This window comes from Rhynchophorus ferrugineus, unplaced genomic scaffold, assembly GCF_030347505.1.
Source record: "Rhynchophorus ferrugineus isolate W39M unplaced genomic scaffold, kcgeb_rfMv2 rfM1, whole genome shotgun sequence".
Taxonomy (NCBI): domain Eukaryota; kingdom Metazoa; phylum Arthropoda; class Insecta; order Coleoptera; family Curculionidae; genus Rhynchophorus; species Rhynchophorus ferrugineus.
The window spans coordinates 48,986,659-48,995,314 of record NW_027472580.1 but is presented as its reverse complement, the minus strand read 5'-3'; positions in this window follow the sequence as shown (position 1 = coordinate 48,995,314).

Below are 8,656 nucleotides of genomic sequence, written 5' to 3'. Positions count from 1 at the left end.
GAACATCCCCATAATTGAAATCCATATGTCCATATAGGTTTCAATATTTGCTTATATAATAGCAATTTATTATGTACTGATAATTGTGATTTTATTCCAATTAGCCAGTAATCCAATTAGCTCTCAAGGGCGGTCAAGAACGCTTGCATTCGAACGTAGGAATCGGCTAAGGCCGCAAAGAAATTTAACTTGACTCGTTTAAATATTTACCGGCTTTTGTCTTGTTTTGTTACAATTTGGGTTAAATTAAAGCTAAACTACGTTTGTTGGATGATGGCTCGATCATTGGCAGCATTGTATACCTCGCAAGGATGGGCAAGGAGTCTTGGATTAACGTATTGTTCGGCTGAGGCCGCAAAAAACTTTAACTTGATACGTTTTCAACGTATTTTAATTATTTTGACTTAATTCAATAAAAATTACTTTATCAAAAGGACACTATGTGCTTACTAAAAATTACATAATCGTTGCAGCACTGACATGACCGTTGGCCTAAATGTTTATATTAAAAAAGCAATAAAGCTTGCTTTATCTGTCCTTCGTATTCATTTTAATTTAATAATTAATATTTGTTATATTATTTTAATTGTTTTTATTTTGATTAATTAGATGTCTCTATGTTTTTATAACTTACATTTCCATATATTAGCAGAATGACCGAATCAATTCATTCCGGATTTAATCAATTTAGCTAATTAACTTAAATTCCCATTCTACATAGAATACAGTGACGCGTCAAGGATCCGTTAAGATTTTATCCTCGTTAGTTTACATTTTGCATGATTTAAGAATTATTGTTTTTTAATAATAATCTCCACAAAATTTAACGTAGGTAACCGATACAGAAGTACATAACACTTCAGGCTTATTGTCCTGGAAGAACAGATCAGATTTTTTTTTAATTGTGCCGTGTTTTGTAAACACACAAGTATTATTAAAATGTGTATTATACAGCAAACACTGACAACAAGAACACTGTTAAAGCTATAAAACATGTACTCTAAATTATTCAAAAACAAATGGACCAATAAAACATACTTAGATTACCAGATTTCTAAGTAGACATTTCTGATGAAAAAAGAAATACGGAAATATCTTATAGAAATTAGATTTACCTTGAAAAATTCCTTAATAAGGTTTTCATTATCTAGCTGTCTTAAAAACAGAAATAAATAATATAGTAATACAGTAGTAATCTTTCGGTATGAATGAGTTAAATTATATATTATAATACAATTTGGACTTTCCACTATAGATGGTAGTAAAGTAACTCATATACGTTCTCTGTTCTGTCTATATTTTTTGATTATCATTTCGGTCTTGACTGGTCAGTATCACTAGAAAATGTCAATACTGGTATTGATAACTAATCCTTGGTGTTATATAAAATTTCAAAAAAAAAATGTTTTAATTTAATTTGGGCACATCTATCACTATATAATAAAATATTATCAATAATTAAATTGTTTATCATATTTAATTAAAAATAAATCTTGAATAATATCATAATTTTCTTTGTTTTTATTAACTGCATCTTACATTGGACATGCTTGGTATAGTCTTAATCTGCAAATTGGTTTATTGGTTCTGTAGTGTTGTGATTGCTAGTGCACAATCAATGGATGATGTACGGGATTTATACATAAGTATGTATTCCCCAAATTTAAAAAAAATTGATCAGACAGTACGTCTGATTGGGTAATTCATTCGTGGAATGCATTTAGAATTATTAAATTAACTACTGATGTTTCAAAACAAAATTAGGTCTATAAAGTTCAAAGAAAAGTATGTCATTTACTGATATATCTTATTGCATTAATCGGTAACCGGCTTAATATTTACAAATGCTTTAAAATGCTTACTTAAATACGGTTAATAATTCATAATTATTTATATTATGTAAATTATATAGCAAATTTCATTTTAAATGCTGCATTTTTCGTTTCTTCATCTATGTGTTCCTATAGTCTTTACTCGTTTATCCGTACTTTCTACTAGTACAATTAAGTTATAACACACCACACTGTAATGTGTGAGGAATGGCAAGTAAATATATAAAGAAACACTAATAGAGGACATTTAAAAGTTTATAAAAATTACAAATATTTGTTACTTTTTTATTTATTGTTCGATTTCTATATAATTTCACATTTAAATTCAATTAGAATTAATATTGGAATTTTATATTTAATTTGGTATTCACTTTAGTATCATAATATAAATTATTTATTTTTAAATGGAGATCAATTTAGTATCACCATCTAACATTATATTTTTTAAGTAAATAAACATCTTGTTACATAACTCATATATAGAATTTTTATTATTTTTAATATTATTTAATTATTACATTGTTACTAGTCGTTTCCGTCTAACTTACAATTTGTTTTATGATAACCTAAATATAGATATATAATTAGAAAGACCCATCGGCCCTATCTCAGTCTCTAGTGAAATAATGTTTATACATTTCTCTACTATATTTTTTATTATACGCACCTCACTACACAACACTACATAAGATCAGATCGTTTGATACTTTTGAATCTGGATCCTGTTCTGGTGTTATACAAAAGTATTTTCCAATTTTCCAATACTTTAATATGCTCGTGAGAATGGAGTCTTTTTTCATGACCGCTTGCAATTCTCTTGATTTCTTGACTGACTGTGGGTATCTGAAAGTCTCGATATAGGTAATCAGTCCTATATGTGGGTTCGCCCACAATACCTCTCAGGACATTGTGCTGAAAAATGTGTATTTTATTTGTGTTACTCTTTGCAGAACATCCACATGATTGAACACCCTATGTCCATATAGATTTCACTATTTGCTTATATTATAGCAATTTATTATGTACTGATTATTGTGATTTTGTTTCAATCAGCCAGTACATTTCCCTATATTTCTATTCCAGTTATTTTCTTTTCTTGTTTATATTTTCCTTCCAGCGAAGTTTTGCATCAAGATTCATTCCGAAATATTTACCGTTGTTGTTGCTGTATAGAATGATAGTATTATTTAATGTTATTGGCGCTTGTACGGCCTGTTTATGGTTGAATTGCACATGTGTAGATTTACTATCGTTAATTCTTATTTTCCATGCTTGTGTCCATTTATTTATATTATCACTTGCCTGTTGTAATTTTTGTGAGGCTTCTTCACTATTGTCTCCGACAGCCATAATTACAGTATCATCAGCACATGTAGCAATCGTAATATTCTCCTTTTGTGGTATATCACAGGCGTAGAGTAGATAAAACATTATCCCAGTACACGTCCTTGTGGTACACCAGCTTTAGCTTCTTTTATTGTAGAGCAAGTTTCTTGTTGTTTGACTCTTGATTGATTGAGTAGACTTGATTTTAGTAGTTTGGTGTGTTGTTTTGGTAACATTTTCTGTAGTTCTTGAAAAAGACCTTCATGTCAAACCTCATCGAAGTCTTGTGCCGTATCTAAGAATATAGCTGAGCATACTTTTTTACTTTCGTAAGCCTTTACAATAACACCTGTTATTCTGTGGATCTGGTCAATTGTTGAATGGTTGTTAATAAACCGAAACTTGTGGGTTGGTATTGTTTTTTTTCATTCTATGATCGGTTTTATTCTTTTCAACAGGAGTTTCTCAAAAGTTTAGATATTACTGTCCGCAGTGATATAGGTCTATAGGCTTTTATTTGCTATATTCTCTATAGGCTGTTGAGCTGTTGATCAAGTTGGTGACTTTTATAATTCCCTTTCTTGGTAGTTTTTGCAGTAATTCTCCTGTTGTTAAATCGTAGCCAGGTGATTTCCTGGGGTTAATGTCAATTTTAATTACTTAACTGGTTAACTCCGACGGCATGACTAATTCAATCATCGAATTGTTAGCTTCTATGCCCGGGAAATTATATTCAATATTAGTTTCGCTTGGTTTAAAATTTTTTTCTAGATATTCAGCCAATGCTTCTGCTTTTTGGTGATTGTTACGTGCCCAATTTCCACATAGGTGGACTATGGAGAGATGAGAGCTTTAGATATTTTGTGGCTTTCCAGAGTGAGTAATCAGTTTCTTTATCATCTGTTAAATTGCTCAAAAAGGATCAAAGGATCATTTATGATTTTGTTTTTAATTTCCAGTATTTTCCTTTTCAGTCTTTGGGTTATATTGTTTAAATTATTTTTATTTTCAGGTGTTCTGTTTTGTTGTCATTTTTTTTTTTCGTAATTTTCGTTTTTCAGCAACCATTTCCTTCATTTCTTTTGGATAATTAATTCATTTAATTGTACTCTGTAAATTCTGTCTGTTGTTCTGGAGTATTATTCCAAGCAGCTTGTTAAATATCTACTACGAATTGTTCTGCTTCAAAATTTAATTGTTCAGTTATCGTGAACAGTACATTTAGTTGAATTCGCTTGTTCAATTCTTCAGCAAATCCTTCCCAGTCTTTTCTCTTGTTTGTTATCATTGGGTATCTTTCTTTCCTTAATATATTTTAGCTCAACGTCAGAATCACTGGCCTATGATCTGAACTTAACTCAAAATTATCTTCGACTTTTATATAGTTGGATGTTATGTTTCTTACTATGAAGAAATCTAAGAGGTCTGGGGTTTTCTCTTGATCAGTTGGCCACTAAGTCGGTTTTCCAATTCACATCTTAGTTCAGCAGCCTCTTTAGGCAGTTCCTTGCCTTTATTTGGTGTCATTCTGGATCCCAATCTTGTATTTTTTTTCACGTTATTTTTTTCAGTTTTAGCTGCTTATAAAAGCCCTCTTGCCATAACTTTGATGTCTCTGATTTGTTTGTCTTCATAATAGTGCCACTGCATTTTCAACAACTCTAGATAACATTAATTACGATAACTGGAACAGGCCACTTCCAGTTATCTTCCAGCGTTCTTATTTCTTTATTTTGTTCATTGTTTTGTTTTATTTTTAATTGCTGCGGTGAAGATCCTGTGTAATTATTTGCTTTTCTTTTTTTATGTTTAACCGTTATCCAACCTACTTCTTTCTACAATCCTTTAATCTGTTTCATATGTTAGAATTGGACTGCTTTTGTTCGCTTGGTGGTTTATCATTGTTTTGTCCCTCAGAGCTTTATTTATTTAGTTGTAGCTAGAGGGCATTTAATTGTTTTGCGTATTGGCTCGTACAATTTCAATGCTCTCCTTTTCGTTCATCTACGCATTGTAGGGTACCTGTTCGTTTTGGGTTCTAGTTGTATTCTCTAGATTCAAAACTGCAATATGTGATACGCCTGATGTCGATATTTCCATTTTATCTGTTTTGTGTGCAGTGTTGTTATCCATATTTTTTCTACGTATTATTAAAATAATACTTATTATTGTTTTATGTCATTATTACTGTTATATTCATGTTACAAATTATTGTACGCTTCATTTGTGGTACAGATGTTGAGTTTTCCACCCTTAACGCTTTATGGCACTTTACATTTATTTTCTTATGTACTGATTTTCTTCCCAACGCACTTTCACATTTTCTTTTAAATCCAGTTTTTAAAATATTATTGTCAGACTTTTTTCAACGCCGCATTTGTGACACAGATGATTCACTTTTGTTCTTTTCACTAACCATCTCTCCGGACACGTCTTTACTCACAATTGGAATACAATGATAGAAAGGAACGATAGCCAAGATAAATTGAACATAACATTTATTAAAAGATAATTTGCAACAATTACTGGATTTAAATTTAACAATTACCAGTTATAACATATTGATATCTGACATATTGATAACATATTGATATCTGATCTGACAAATAGGTATGAATATATAATATTAATTCATTGATATTTATGATGACTATTTATAAATATTTTAATTAATTTAGATATTTATAATAACTTTGTACAAAGCATTATATTGAACATTAAATTATATATATATATATATATATATATATATATATATATATATATATATATATATATACGTACATACATATATATATATATATATATATATATATATGTATATATATATATATATATATATATATATATATATATATATATATATATATATATATATATATACGTACATACATATATATATATATATATATATATATATATATATATATGTATATATATATATATATATATATATATATATATATATATATATATACGTACATACATATATATATATATATATATATATATATATGTATATATATATATATATATATATATATATATATATATATATATATATATAATCTTAATATTAATCTTAATTCTTAATCTCTCTTAATAATTTCTTAATAATTTTTTGTCGAATAAAACTTTTTACTTAAATAAATAGGGCCTTTATTCCAAACATGAGAAGTGAGATTCTTATCCAATCAAGTATGTATAGTTAGAATAACAGTGAACATTAAAAACATTCAACAATTTCCTGATATTGCTGAAATAGGAAATAACAGTGAGTCAAATAGGGACGACCCTATTGACATAAGTGTTGACAGTAACAAAGTAGTCGATGGAACCATCCGCTTAAAAATGGTAATATCCGACTGTGTAAAAACTTAGCTTAAAATCTTATCAGAACAGAAGCTAGAAATAATCGAATTAGTTTAAAAACCCAGTATGGCGTGGTAACATTCCTCATCTGCTTATAATAGCTATAATAGCATCTATTTTATTTGGAATGGTTTGGATAATTATTCAATATAAAGATAAAATAGGGGTAAGTGATAGCATTATGATAGTTAAAGCTGGCAAATCACTTAAAGGCCGGCGGCATTGTTATTGTTATGAATAGCGATCAATTAGACGAAAGAATTTTGAGAATATGAATAGTTCTGATAATAAGAGCAGTGAATATAAGTCCACTTTACTTGTCTGTACAAATTGCAATACACAAGGCCACACTGAAAATAATTGTTGCTCTAAAAATTGTAAACAAAGTAAAATTCTATTTCTAAATAAGATAGACAATCTTAATAAAACCCCTATTGGTACTCTTTTGTGTGGAAATAAGATATTAATATTTAAGTAAAATGATGACAGTGGTGCAGAAAGATATTTCATTACAAAAAAAATATCTGAAACTCGATTGACAAATAAAGCCGATCATGCAGTTACTATCAAGTCTAGGAACAGAGACAGTATTCAATCTAAGCACCTCTGAACTTATCGCGGCCTTACGTGCGGTCCCAATTAATATTTTTATTTATTAATTGTGAACGGTAACGCATTGCTCCAGTAATTGGATGTAGTCATAGACTAAAACGTGATCATTAAAACTAATTTTAAATAAATAAATCTGCTGCTGGATTGGAAACAAGGTATGACATATTTACATTCCTAAAGTTATGGTAGGTCTCTACATAATTCTAAAAGGAATACAAAATGCCATGAAGAGTTATAAGTAGATAGAGCAGCGCTATTTACATTTAGAACATTTTGCATTTTCCTGACACATGAAAAAAATAAATTACATGTCATCGCTACTGGAATGCCACAAATAAAATATCAGTTGTAATAAATGCTTTTATTTTTTTTTTATTTGACAAAACTATTATATTGAAACTTATATATTGTCCTTTATTGAAGCTTATTGAGGTGATTGTTTTTTTTAATAGCATCAGATGATGATATCATAAGTTTGACATATTGGCTTAGCCCTTTTTTTAAATTACAATTAGGCCTTTCGATAATTCGAACCTTTACAGTCTTAAAAAACACTTAGCATCAGCTTCATCAAACTCAGAGTTGATGAGGCAGTATTGCGACGTTTTGGCGTCACAAATTTAGAGAACGTATGCTCAAAATAACTTTGAATATACTCTATGCATTATTCTATTTCAATAACCAAACTGGGATTAAATTAACTTTTGTTGTTGACAAGTCAAACATCAATGAATGGCCATGATATTACTACACGTGTGTTGAAACAATAAATAAAATCGTTGATAAGCATTACACATCACTCAGGATGAGGAATAACGTTATGATAATATGTTTGTCGGGTCTGCTAGTATTCCTATAATAGTACTAAAGGGGGGTATAAATAGGAAAATTAAAGTATGTTTGTTGCTATTGTATAATTTTATATTAAAAATATAACTACATTTTGCTACATGTACAAAATTATGTTGACTGAAAGCGAATTATTATTTTTTGACTTACACAGTTGATGTACCGAACGTTAAAGATGAATGCAAGTGATTCTTTTACAAATAATATATGTAAACTCTCTATTCTAAGAGCTACAAAATTACCTAATTATGGTGCAAACTTAAGATATGATATACAATTTTTGGTGATACAATTAACACTAAAGATGCAACATACTTGCAATTGATAATTTGCAAATAAGACAAGCACAGGTATCATTTAAGATAGTAGAAAATTACATAATAATGTTCTTAAGATGGTTAAGATGTGATATTTATGCAATTAATGGTGAAGTATACTTCCTATTTATTTTAGAGGAAAATTACTTGTCAAAAGTAGACATACAGCAGGGTGAAGATAGTCCGAAATTTTATACAAATCTAGTATCACTCTGACTACATATCGGTAATATTGATCTATATTGTGGCTCTTTAGAAATATTTTCTGCTCGAGCTCCCTTCCTGTAAAGTAGGTATAGAGTTCAGTCCTCTCCAGCATATCTGACCTAAAACATGTTAAATATAATA